Genomic DNA, 13,985 nt, shown 5'->3' on the forward strand with positions numbered 1-13,985 from the left:
CTGCATACAAGACAAACTCCCTACCGCTGTGCTATAACTCTGCCCACCCCCCCCTTTTTTTTATATATATATATCAATACATTGGAAAGCTGAAGGTGAATGGGACTGTTCTAGCAGTTCAAAGTATTTTATGTAGAAGTCATTGGTGAGCTCAGATCCTGGGCAAGTAGAATACACACAAAGAAGGTCCCACCAGCCACTTTGGGAGAGTAGCTCAATTTATTGTAGGTTGGAAATGGAATATTTATATTAGGGGAGAGTAGGGTGTGGACTTTCTGTCAGCCAATCAGGTAGAATATGAGTGTGGATTAAAACAGGGTGTGTAAAAAATAAAAAAATAAAATAAATAAATAAAACAGGGTGTGTGATTCTGTGTTTAGAGAAGACAAGATAAGGGGATTAGGGAAAGCAGGGTGTGTGCTCTGGGTGTTAAAACAGGGTGTGTGCTTAAGGTGATTAGCTACATTCCAGATCAGAAAGAGTACAGCCAGGAAGGCATTTGCCTTGCATGATGTAACTATCCCTTGTTTGATCCTTAGAACTACATAACAGTTCTCCAAGCCCTACCAGGAGTGATTCCTGAGCACAGAGTTAGCAGTAAACCCCAAGCACAAAAAATAAAATAAAATAAAATAAAATAAAATAAAATAAAAAAATAAATATATAAAATAAAATAAAATAATAAAATAAAATAAAAGCATCAGCTCCAGAGTAAAGAACATGATGGTCCCCACTGTAAATAGGTCTTCATTGATAACGGACCGATGAAAGGCAAGAGCCAACTGACAACAGGCAGTGCCACACCACTCTGTGACATTCCTGTCATAGGTGCAGGAGGCTTTTCACTAAGGAAGGAAAAGAGACAGAGAAACTGCCATTCTCCTTAGTGTTAAGGCAAAGACCAAGGTAAGGACAGGCAGAAATCCTGCTCTAGGCTGCAAGAGGGAATAGACAGGACCAAGGAGCTGGTGTACAGATGAATCTGGGCCAAAACCTCCTATAAGGGGCCGGAGAGATAGCATGGAGGTAAGGCGTTTGCCTCTCATGCAGGAGGTCATCGGTTCGAATCCCGGCGTCCCATATATGGTCCTCCCGTGCCTGCCAGGAGCAATTTCTGAGCCTGGAGCCAGGAATAACCCCTGAGCACTGCCGGGTGTGACCCAAAAACCACAAAAAAAAAAAAAAAAAAAAAAAAAAAACCTCCTATAGGGAAGGATATTATAGAAACTACTGGAGAAATCCAATTGAGATCCAGGGCTTAATGGTACTAATGTATCAGTGCTAATTTCCTGATGGATTCTGTTATTTTTGTGTGAGGGCCACTCCTGGCAGTGCTCCAGGGGACCATGTGGTACTGAAGTTGAGACATGGGGATCCCTCATTAAAGCCCTGTGAGTCATCTCCCAGTCCCAAGGAAGGCTTTTTTTTTTTTTTTTTTGGTTTTTGGGCCACACCTGGCGGTGCTCAGGGTAACTCCTGGCTGTCTGCTCAGAAATAGCTCCTGGCAGGCACAGGGGACCATCTGGGACACCGGGATTCGAACCAACCACCTTTGGTCCTGATCGGCTGCTTGCAAGGCAAACACCACTGTGTTATCTCTCCGGGCCCAAGGAAGGCTTTCTGTGGATGCACAGAGGCAGGAATAAGCACTGAAGAGTGAAGAATAGCTGGATTTGAAGTCAGCAGCTAGTCTCAAATTTTCCAAAAAAAAAAAAAAAAAAAAAAAGGTTTTGTGCTATCTTGCAACTTCTCTGTAAGTCTGATAGTATTTTTTTTTAATTCCTTTTAACTAACTGTGAAACTTATAACTGCACACTCAAGGGAATTTTAGCAGGAAAAAAAAGAGAAACTAGTTCAATAGTTTCACATGAGTAATCTTCATGTGGAAATATCTCTTAGTTACAATAAAGTTTTTTATTTGGTGACCTGAAAGAAAAAGGTCCTCATCCCCTGGGCTTTTTAATGTCCCCTGACAATGACATTTAAGCAGCTCTCAGGACTTTTTCAAGTGGCCTTTGTGTGCTGTAAATAATACACCAGAACTAACCAAGTTTCTAAGAGAAAATGGAGATTCTAACTGTCTTAGTGTTCATGATTGTAAGGGGTCAGAGACCATACATAGGCAGGCTACAAAAAAAATGTTTCAAAGTCAGGACAACTCAGATTGAGTTTAAGATTGTTGTTTAATTGAGGTTAAATAAAACTTTATAAAAATGCAACATCCGGTACTGGGGAGTAAGATCAAGGGTCAGGGGCATGTGTCCTGCATGCATAGGAACCTGAGTTCTATCCCCAGCACTTCATGGGTAGGAAGGGAGAGCGGGAGAAAAGGAGGGAGGGAAGGAAAGGAGGAGGGAGGGAAGGAAAGGAGGAGGGAAGGAAGGAAGGAAGGAAGGAAGGAAGGAAGGAAGGAAGGAAGGAAGGAAGGAAGGAAGGAAGGAAGGAAGGAAGGAAGGGAGGGAGGGAGGGAGGAAGGAAGGAAGGGAGGGAGGGAGGGAGGGAGGGAGGAAGGGAGGGAGGGAGAAAGAAAAGGAGGGAGGGAGGAAGGAAGGAAAAGAGGGAGGAAGAGAGGGAGGGAGGAAGGAAGGATGGAAGGAAGGAAGGAAGGAGGAAGGAAAGGAGGGAGGGAGGGAGAGAGGGAGGAAGGAAGGAAGGAAAAGAGGAAGGAAGAGAGGGAGGGAGAAAGGAAGAAAGAGAGGAAGGAAGGAAGGAAGGAAGGAAGGAAGGAAGGAAGGAAGGAAGGAAGGAAGGAAGGAAGGAAGGAAGGAAGGAAGGAAGGAAGGAAGAAAATTCCACTGATCACTGAGTTCAGAAGGTACCCCCAAACCAGAGAGGAAGACACAGATAGTGGATTGATGGTATTGGAATTCCCAACTGAAGACTGGAAAGTTCTTCACTATTTCTAAGCGTATTATTAAAAATGTTTGGTTTGGCTTAGTTTGGTTTTGTGTTTGGACCACACCTGGCACTGCTCAGAGCTTAATTCTAATTCTGCACTCAGGAATTATGCTTGCTGTGATCAGGGTACCATATGGGATGCCAGATTGAACCCAGGTTTGGCCACAGGCAAGGCAAATGACTTACCCATTGTACTATTGCTTGGCCCCTAAAAGTACCCTTAGGGCTGGCGCGGTGGCGCTAGAGGTAAGGTGTCTGCCTTGCCAGCGCTAGCCTAGAACGGACAGCGGTTCGATCCCCAGCGTCCCGTATGGTCTCCCAAGCCAGGAGCGACTTCTGAACGCATAGCCAGGAGTAACCCTTGAGGGTCACCGGGTGTGGCCCAAAAACCAAATATATATATATATATATATATATATATATATACTCTCACAAAACTTCCCTTAAGGGATCTTTCTGATGTACTGGCAATCAGTATTAGCTTTAAAATGTGAACATGTGGACTAGAAAGGTAGCTCCTACCTCCGAAGATGGTAAGCTGCCTTTTCTCTTCAGCAGCACCTCTTGTCACCCCAAATCCTCTCATGAATCCATGAACCGAGCTGAGGACCAGAATCAAACCTCTAACCAGTGGAATAGATGTTTCGAACCAAAACGTCTGGGCTGGAGGGATAGCACTGTGGTAGGGCATTTGCCTTGCACATAGCTGACGCAGAATAAACTTGGGTTCTATCCCCGGCATCCCATAATGTCCCCCAAGCCAGGAGCAATTTCTGAGTGCATGGCCAGGAATAACCTCTAAGAATCACTGGGTGTGGCCCCCCCTAAAAAAAGTCTGCCTGGCCAGCTCACCAATCACCTACATGCCACCTGACTCTTCAATTTCTTCCAGTGTCCCCTATTGAAGTCAAACTGTCTCTGTTTAGAGAATTCCAGTAAAAATCTTGTTTCTTTAAAAAAAAACAAAAGGTTTCTGAAGTCAAATTTCCTGAAGTGCCCCCATTTCAGGTCTAGTTCAGCTTTCTGAAAACATTTATACGTTATTACTCCCTAAATCTGGGGACAGTTCTCTTTGATCCTGGTTTTGTGTGTCTGTGGTCTCCATAAAAGTGATATCAGCTACTCAGCTCAGCAGTGCAAACAGGATTTTATAGTCTCTATTTCTGGAAAATACATGAGTGTAGGGGCATGTACGATTTTTCCAATTATGACAAGGTTCAAGACATAAATAAAAACCACAGTGTTGTCTAAAGGCACAATGTCAGCAACGCATTAGGAAGAGAAGTAGAATTTTTGTTTTTGTTTTTGTTTTTTTTTTTTGGTTTTTGGGTCACACCTGGCAGTGCTCAAGGGTTACTCCTGGCTCTATGCTCAGAAATGGCTCCTGGCAGGCACGGGGGACCATATGGGATGCCGGGATTTGAACCACGGACCTTCTGCCTGAAAGGCAAATGCCTTACCTCCATGCTATCTCTCCGGCCCGAGAAGTAGAATTTTTAATCTTAAATTTTAATCAAACTTCTAAATTACGTAATAAAATTTCTCTTTTCTTCCTTCCTTCCTTCCTTTCTTCCTTCCTTCCTTCCTTCTTCCTTTCTTTTCTTTTCTTTTCTTTCTTTCTTTCTTTCTTTCTTTCTTTCTTTCTTTCTTTCTTTCTTTCTTTCTTTCTTTCTTTCTTTCTTTCTTTCTTTCTTTCTTTCTTTCTTTCTTTCTTTCTTTCTTTCTTTCTTTCTTTCTTTCTTTCTTTCTTTCTTTCTTTCTTTCTTTCTGTTTTTATCACACCAGGGAGCGCTCAGGGGTTACTCCTAACTCTGCGCTCAGAAATCACTCCTGGCAGGCTCGGGGGACCACATGGGATGCTGGGATTTGAACCACTGTTCGTCGTGGATCAGTTGCGAGCAAGGCAAACGCCCTACTATTGTGCTATCTCTCCATGTAATCAAATTTCTAAAATATATATAACAGAATAATTTTATGGCCTCAGAGTGAACTCTTCAACAGGACTTGGGTACACTAATCCTCAAAAAAAAAATCACAATTGGTCTTTGTTACATTTATGATTTATATTTGTGAAGTGATTAATACAATAAATAAGCAAGTCAAATACTAGGAGACATTTCCAACATGCACCTGACGAAGTTCATTATTTCTGAAACAGTTTTGGTTTGATTTTATTTTGGGACAACACCCGGCAACAATCAGGGATTACTCCTGGCAGGCACCAGGGACCATATGGGATGCTGAGGATTGAATCTGGTCAGCCATGTACAAGGCAAATGCCTTACCCACTGTGCTATCACTCCAGCACTGAAGAAAAATTTAATGTCTAAAAATTCAGTAAGGAGTCCAGAGTATTGGTGTTCTACATGATCCCCAAAGCCAGTAGTGATTTTGAGTGCATAGCCGGGTATAACCCCTGAGTGTCACCGGGTTTGGTCCAAAAACCAAAAAGAAATTTTTTTTTCAGTAAGAAAAATAGAATTAAGGTTAACGTGTTTGCTTTGCAAGCTGCTCGCCTGAGTTCAATCCTTGGCACCACATATGGTCTCCTAAGCACAGCTAGGAGTAACCCTTGAACAGAGCCAAAGTAAGCCTTGAGTACCATCAGATATAACCCAACCCCTCAAAAAAAAAGAAAGAAAGAAATGAAAAAAGGAAGGAAGGAAGGATGAAGGAAAGAACAAAAGAAAAAAGAAGAAAGAAAGAAAGAAAGAAAGAAAGAAAGAAAGAAAGAAAGAAAGAAAGAAAGAAAGAAAGAAAGAAAGAAAGAAAGAAAGAAAGAAAGAAAGAAAGAAAGAAAGAAAGAAAAGAAAGAAGAGAAGAGAAGAGAAGAGAAGAAAGAGAGAGAGAGAGAGAAAGAAAGAAAGAAGAGAGAGAGAAAGAAAGAAAGAAAGAAAGAAAGAAAGAAAGAAAGAAAGAAAGAAACAAAGAAAGAAAGAAAGAAAGAAAGAAAGAAAGAAAGAAAGAAAGAAAGAAAGAAAGAAAGAAAGAAAGAAAGAAAGAAAGAAAGAAAGAAAGAAAGGTAAGCAACCCAATTTTAAAATATATAGAGAAACTTATAGGGAACTTCAGGAAATAAAATAGGCATATGGGAAATTAACATATTAAAAGATACCCAATGACAGGGTCTGAGTGATTGCATAGCGGATAGGGCATTTGCCTTGCATACAGCCATCCCAGCATCCCATATGGTCCCCCAAGCCTGCCAAAAGTAATTTTTGAACAGAGAGCCAGTAGTAATCTTTGAGCGATGCTGGTATGACAAAAACAAACAAAAAAGTAAGAAAGAAAAACAAAAACAAAAAATAGGATTCCAATGTCATTACTCATTATATAAATGCAAATTAAATTCACAATGAAATACATGCACCAGAACAGTTAAAATTATTAAGCACTAGGGGCCGGAGAGATAGCATGGAGGTAAAGCGTTTGCCTTTCATGCAGGAGGTCATCGGTTCGAATCCCGGCGTCCCATATGGTCCCCCGTGCCTGCCAGGAGCAATTTCTGAGCCTGGACCCAGGAATAACCCCTGAGCACTGGCTGGTGTGACCCAAAAACAAACAAAAAAAAAATTATTAAGCACTGACAAAGTGTTGAACAACTGACACACTTAGGACATTAGTCAGAAATTACCTGATTCTAACGTGCCAAAGCTAAATATTCTATCCAGTGAACAAAAAATTCTACTCCTAGATATATATGCAAGATAAGTCATTATATGTCTACCAAAAGACAGAAAAATGCTCATAATATAGAGACACACCAGAAAAGACAGCTCAAGAGGCCAGAGCACAAGGCCTGCTATTGATCCCCAGGACCAGAAATAAATGGTCCCCCCAGCACCACTGGGCCTGAATAGCACCGCACTGCTTTGTCCCCAACACCAGCCAGGAATTCTGGAAGTGGCCCCTGGAATTTCTGAGCATTGGTTGGAAGTGTTCCCCTAAAAGACAATATTTATAATGTAGACAAAAAGCAGAAACTCACAGATGGCCAGCAACATTAGAAAATAAACACATAGTAATGCAGTAATACTACTTACCAATAAAATATAATGAACTACTAATAAATGTAACAATACAGATGGACCTCAAAAGTAAGTTGAGCAAAAGGAGCCAGTCACACACATCTTGGTTCCATTGGTACAGAACTCAAAAACAGGAAAACTAATCTAAGATAAAAGTGTCAGCTGTTTAACTTGGAGCAAAGGAAGTGGTGGTGTCTAATGATAAATGAGGAGAAGGGAATCTTCTGGGGGTGATTTAAATGTTCCATACCTAGCCTGGAAGGTCAAAATTAAGGAATACATGTTAAAACATTATTGCATGTTATTTCTCTTTTTTCTTTTTTCTTTTTTTCTTTTTTTTTTGTTTTTTTTTTCTCTTTTTTTTTTCTTTCTTCTCTGCATGTTATTTCTCAATTAAAAAATCTATTGACACACATTCCAAAACACTGAGCTAATCTGAGAAATGTATCTCCTCAATTTTGAAAAAAGTTGTATTTCAAGGATTTTTTATAGTTATTATAGAATTTATATAGCCTATGTTTATATCAATCATCGAGTGGGTGGGCATCATAAGCTTGAAATTATCACAGTAAGGATCTTATTTGCATAGCATAAGTGAACTAAATTTGAAGATATTTCAGAGGAAGATAATTCTGACTCTCCAAGTGTCACCAAAAATTGAGATTTCAGGGCCCGGAGAGATAGCACAGCGGTGTTTGCCTTGCAAGCAGCTGATCCAGGACCAAAGGTGGTTGGTTCGAATCCTGGTGTCCCATATGGTCCCCCGTGCCTGCCAGGAGCTATTTCTGAGCAGACAGCCAGGAGTAACCCCTGAGCACTGCCGGGTATGACCCAAAAACCAAAAAAAAAAAAAAAAAAAAGTATAAAAAACTTTCGGGACCAGAGAGATAGCATGGAGGTAAGGCATTTACCTTTCATGCAGAAGGTGATGGTTTGAATCCCAGCATCCCATATGGTCCCCTGAGCCTGCCAGGAGCGATTTCTGAGCGTAGAGCCAGGAGTAACCCCTGAGTGCTGCTGGGTGTGACCCAAAAACAAAAAAAAAAAAATTGAGATTTCAAGATTTTTTGGGGGGGAAGGGTATTTGTGCCTCTCCTAGAGGTGCTCAGGGATCATTCCTGGCAGAGTTCAAGGGACCATATGCAGTACTGGGGATTAAATCTGAGTTGGCTGTGTGCAAGTGCCTTAATTCTTTACTCTCTCTCTCTCCCTCTCTCCCTCTCTTCTCTCTCCCTCTCTCTCTCTTCTCTCTCTCCCTCTCTCTTCTCTCTCTCCCTCTCTTCTCTCTCTCTCTCTTTCTCTCTCTCTCTCTCAACTCAATCAATATATTTTAAATGAAGAAAGACTTCTAACTGTGAACTATATGGTAGTTTTTTTGTTGTATGTGGGGATGGCATATCCACCAGTGCTCGGAATTTATTCATGACTTTGTGCTCAGGGATCACTCCTGGCATTTCTCTGAGAATCATATGTGATTCCAAAAATTGAATCTGGGTCACAGCTGTGGGCAAGGCAGGTACCCGCTGTACTATCTCTCTGGCCCTGTTGTATGGTATTCTAGATATTGCATTATAGGCGAACCAAATTCAAAGGCCATAAAGCTTTCGTTTAACGATCTTTTGGGGGGTTGTTGTTTCTTTGGTTTTGTGGCCACATCCGGCAATGATCAGGGCTTATCATGGACTGCACACTCAGGATTTACTCCTGGTACACTCGGGGCCATGTGATCAGAAATCAAATCCAGCTTGGCCATGTGCAAAGCAAATGCTCTACCCACTGTACTATCACTCTGGCCCTTCATTTAACTAGCTTTTAAGATCCACACTTAAACCAGCCTAACTAGCTATAAAGATGATCCACAACTGAGGCAACATGTGCCCTGGAGGGTAATGATTAGTTTCACCCACATCTTTCCAAATTGTGGGAATGTTTATACAACTTTAATATGCACAAGCATCCCTTAGGCTCCTTGTTAAAAATACAGCATCTGATTCAGCAGGTCAGATATGAGATCCTTCCTTTATCACTGTTCCAGATGCTGTCACATCTGGAACAGTGCCCTTCTAGTGCAGGGTAAAAACTTGGACTAGCCCAGGTCTGACTCTCAAGGATTCTGTGAACTAAACTCAAGGATTCTGTGAACTAAACTGGACTCTACTTTGTGTCTAGTAAAATGAAGGCTGATTTTTTTTTTTTTTTGCACATATTCCTATTTTAGGCTGAGGCTGCTTTCTTATAGAGCATCTTAGAGAGGTTTTCAACTTTATTAAGACCAAAAATCCTTCCCGGGGTCGGAGAGATAGCATGGAGGTTGAGCGTTCGCCTTGCATGCAGAAGGACGGTGGTTCGAATCCCGGCATCCTATATGGTCCCCTGAGCCTGCCAGGAATGATTTCTGAGCATAGAGCCAGGAGTAACCCCTGAGCGCTGCCGGGTGTGACCCAAAAACCAAAAAAAAAAAAAAAAAAAAAAAAAAAAAGGGGCCGGGCAGGTGGCGCTGGAGGTAAGGTGTCTGCCTTGCAAGCGCTAGCCAAGGAAGGACCGCGGTTCGATCCCCCGGCGTCCCATATGGTCCCCCCAAGCCAGGGGCGATTTCTGAGCACATAGCCAGGAGTAACCCCTGAGCGTTAAACGGGTGTAGCCCAAAAACCAAAAAAAAAAAAAAAAAAAAAAAAACCAAAAAAACAAAAAACAAAAAAAACTTTGTGTCTGCTTTCCTCCTTCCTTCCTTCCTTCCTTCCTTCCTTCCTTCCTTCCTTCCTTCCTTCCTTCCTTCCTTCCTTCCCTCTTTCCCTCCCTCCTTCCTTCCTTCCTTTCTTTCTTCCTTCCTTCCTTCCTTCCCTCCTTCCTTCCCTCCTTCCTTCCCTCTTTCCCTCTTTCCCTCCCTCCTTCCTTCCTTCCCTTCTTCCTTCCCTCCTTCCCTCTTTCCCCCCCTCCCTCCTTCCCTCCTTCCTTCCTTCCTTCTTCCCCTCAAAGGAAAAAGAAAAAGAAAAAAGAAAGAGAAAGACCAAGAATCCTTCCCTACCCTCAGTTCTGGGGGAAAAAAAGTAGTTTACCATTGTGAAGTAACACAGAGAAGGTTTTAAGAGTAAAACCTTCACTGTAACATAAAGGGGAAATCCTTAGCTATAATATTTTTCCAGAGTGATCATTAAATTGTTCCTTTTGTTTTTATCTTTATGGAACGCTTTACGAATTTGCATGTCATCCTTGTGCAGGGGCCATGCTAATCTTCTCTGTAATGTTTCAATTTTAGTATATGTGCTGCCGAAGTGAGCACCCCATTTTAATGTGTAAACACACAAGCACAATAGTTAGAGAAAACAATTAGATGAATTTAGTAAAACACCTAGAATGCCAATCTAAAAGTACAGGTTGCCAAGACAGATCGATAATAGCAAAAGTCTTGGCTGTGAACTGAACAAGGAATTCTCATTAAGATAAACAGCCATTGGGGCCGGAGAGACAGCATGGCGGTAAGGCATTTGCCTTGCATGCAGAAGGACGGTGGTTGGAATCCTGGCATCCCATCTGGTCCCCCGAGCCTGCCAGGAGAGATTTCTGAGCATAGAGCCAGGAGTAACCCCTGAGTGCTGCCAGGTGTGACCCAAAAACAAACAAACAAACAAAAAGGATAAACAGTCATTGCAAGACCCTGGCTGTGGCAGAAGATCTGCACTGCAGGCAGACAGTGAATTCCACCCCTGGTTCTGACCATGTGCTATCTGTGAACCCAATATCATGACAGAGTGTGCACTCTGCAACACAACGACTGAAATGTGCAGTTCCCCATGAGCCCCACGACTGCATGTGTAATTCTTGGCTATTGAGTGAACAAAGGAAAGAAGAGAGAAAAAACAATTTTATTTTATTATTTTTGGTCTTTTTACTTGTGGGCCACACCGGATGATGCTCAAGGGTTATTCCTGACTCTGCACTCAGGAATTACTCCTGGCAGTGCTCAGGCAATTATAAGGGATGCTGGAAAATGAACCCAGGTTAGAGATGTGTAAAGCAAATATGCCCTACTTGCTGTACTGCTATTCCAGCTATGGAGGAGAGGAAGTCAATTTGTATTAAAATCCCCCTAGGTATATACACTAGGAACACAAAAACACAGTACAAAAGCCTTCTGCACACTATATTCATTGCAGCACTACAATAGCCAGAATCTGGAACAACACAGATGTCCAACAACAAATGAGTGACTAAAGAAACATTGTGTATATGTATACATATACACAATGGAATACTATACAGCTGTCAGGAAAATAAAGTCATGAAATTTTTCTATACATGGATGGACATGGAAACTATTATGCTGAGTGAAATAAGTCAGAGAGAGAGAGAGAGAGAGAGAGAGAGAGAGAGAGAGAGAGAGAGAGAGAGAGAGACGCAGAATAATTTTACTCATCTATGGGTTTTAAGAAAAATAAAAGACATTATTGTAATAATACCCAGATACAACAGAGATGAGAGCTGGAAGGACCGGTCAACATATGAAACCAACCACAAAGAGTGGTGAGTGCAGTTAGAGAAACAACTACACTAACAACTATCGTGACAATGGTAGTGAGTGAGAGAAATAGAATGCCTGTCTCGGATACAGGTAGGGGGTGGAGGTGGAGAGAAATAGGAGGCGCTGGTGGTGGAAAGTTGCTCTGGTGAAGGGGGATGTTCTTTAATTTGGGGGGTGTTCTTTTTTATAACTGAAATTCAACTACAAACATGATTGTGATCATGGTGCTTAAATAAAGATATTATTAAAAATTTAAAAAGTTTTTAAATAAAATCATGAAAATTGCTGCATATCTATACTGAAATTTGTTCTTTTTTTCCCTAACTGTCCTTTAGTTACATTTTGACAGGCATAAAACATAATTAAAACTAAGTTACTGCATTGTTTTGTGTTGCTTTAATATAAATAAACAGTCCTAGTGTTGGTGTGGGGATGATGAGGCCTTTCTGGGCTCAACCCAGCTCCTGCAGCCCCTATGGCCTGGCAGGTCTGAAGGTTGCAGGATGAGAGCAGAGACCTGCCAGGCCATAGGGGCTGCGGGAGCCAGGTCTAGCCTAGAAAGGCCTCACCATCCCCACACAAACTCTAGGACTCATTAATTTATATTAAAACAACAGTATTGTTTGTGGAATTCTATTTTACTTTATTTTGGGGTTTTGGACCATACCTGTAATACTCAGGGGCTACTCCTGGCTCTAAACTCAGGAATCGCTCTTGGCAGTGCTTGAGGGATTATGTGGGATAGGAGATCAAATCTTGATTGGCACTTGAAGGCAAGTATACCCATTGTACTATTGCTCTAGTCCTTATATGTGGAATTTTATTTATTTTTTTTTGTTTTGGTTTTTGGGTCACACCCGTTTGACGCTCAGGGGTTACTCCTGGCTATGCGCTCAGAAATCGCCCCTGGCTTGGGGGGACCATATGGGACCCGGGGGATCGAACCGCGGTCCTTCCTTGGCTAGCGCTTGCAAGGCAGACACCTTACCTCTAGCGCCACCTTCCCGGCCCCAATATATGTGGAATTTTAAACACACATGTATATATACACACACAGTACAGAAAAGGCTGCATGGGGTCAGGGTAGGGGTCAGTTAAGGGGCAAATGGGTAAAGTTAGCAGGCTAGTAAAGGATACAAATTTTCTGCTCTACATGAATAAATCAGAAGACCTAATGTAAAACACTGTGACTATAGTTGATAACATTGTTTATATAATCAAAATTTGCTAAGAAAACAGATGTTAAATGTTCTCAACACTAACAAAGTTAAAACAGGTGAAGTGATGGATGTGTTGAACAACTATAATGGGAGGAATTCTTTCCCAATGTATATGTCTATTCAATCACTTTTAAAATCTTACAATTTGGGGGGGCCACACCCAGTGTGCTCAGGGGTTACTCCTGGATCTTTACTCAGAAATCACTCCTGCCAGGCTCAGGGCACCATGTGAGATGTCAGGTACCGAACCCGAGCCTGTCCTGGGTCAGCCGCGCTCTAGGCAAATGCCCTGCCACTGTGCTATTCCTCCGCTCTACAATCTTTTTTTTTTTTTTTTTTTTTTTTTTTTGGTTTCTGAGACACACCCGGCATTGCTCAGGGGTTACTCCTGGCTGTCTGCTCAGAAATAGCTCCTGGCAGGCACGGGGGACCAAAAGGGACACCGGGATTCGAACCAACCACCTTAGGTCCTGGATTGGCTGCTTGCAAAGCAAACGCCGCTGTGCTATCTCTCCGGGCCCCCACTCTACAATCTACAATTTTATTTCTATCAATAAATCTGACATTTCAAAAAGGCTATAATTACATTTCAAAAAAAAAGTAAGAAATTCTGATTCTTTAATGAACGATAGTCCTGAAAATTAGAAACCATAATAGACTTGTGAGTGGGGATTTTAGCTGGAATAATAATGGGACAATTAACAGGAACAGAAGTCAGAAAAAATTGAATAGGGTCTGAGAGATGTGGCGAGTTTAGATTTGGTGCGTTTAAGTAGCATTAGAAAATTGGGGAGTCAAAAAAAAAAAAAAGAAAATTGGGGAATCAGGAGAAGCAAATCATGCAATGAGGTCACAAGTGGTCCAGAGCAGCATCAGGAGACGTAGAGGATACCACCAGGCAGGTATATTTAAAAATAGAGATAACTTTAAATGCCCACCAAGAATGATCTACATGGTTTTTGAGCAGAATTTTAATGATTTTAGGAAAATCATGCAGACAACACTCCTCAAAAGGAATTTAAAAAGGCCGCTCTCAGGCCAGAGTGATAGTACAGCATTATTCCAATGCTTTGTCTCCCCTGGACCTTTAGCACACAAAGATTGCAGACCACTCTTTCTTGTAAACCAATGGGATGTTTTTATTCATGGTGGAAAGTAGAGAGCATTATATTCACAGGGACAAAGTGAAGTTAGGGAAGCTTCTCTGCAAAGGGAGTTTAGCCCAAGGAACCATTTGGCTAATTTCTGACAGTCAAAATTTCTACAGAACTTGAATCTTAGGAGTCAAAGACATAGTACAGGAGATAGATAGGGTGATTG

At 41.8% G+C, this 13,985-nt stretch overlaps 1 protein-coding gene and 1 non-coding gene across 2 annotated transcripts in view; both read right to left on the bottom strand.

Moving 5' to 3' along the window:
- The window catches only part of IKZF3 (IKAROS family zinc finger 3), a 98,580-nt gene that overhangs the window by 69,975 nt on the left and 14,620 nt on the right, over positions 1–13,985 (bottom strand). The gene's annotated exons all lie outside the window — the stretch shown is intronic.
- Positions 10,100–10,206, bottom strand: LOC126026568 (U6 spliceosomal RNA). Its single transcript, XR_007501797.1, has one exon. It is a non-coding gene; the product is annotated as a U6 spliceosomal RNA (small nuclear RNA).

This window comes from Suncus etruscus, chromosome 1 (assembly GCF_024139225.1).
Source record: "Suncus etruscus isolate mSunEtr1 chromosome 1, mSunEtr1.pri.cur, whole genome shotgun sequence".
NCBI classification, from domain to species: Eukaryota; Metazoa; Chordata; class Mammalia; order Eulipotyphla; family Soricidae; genus Suncus; species Suncus etruscus.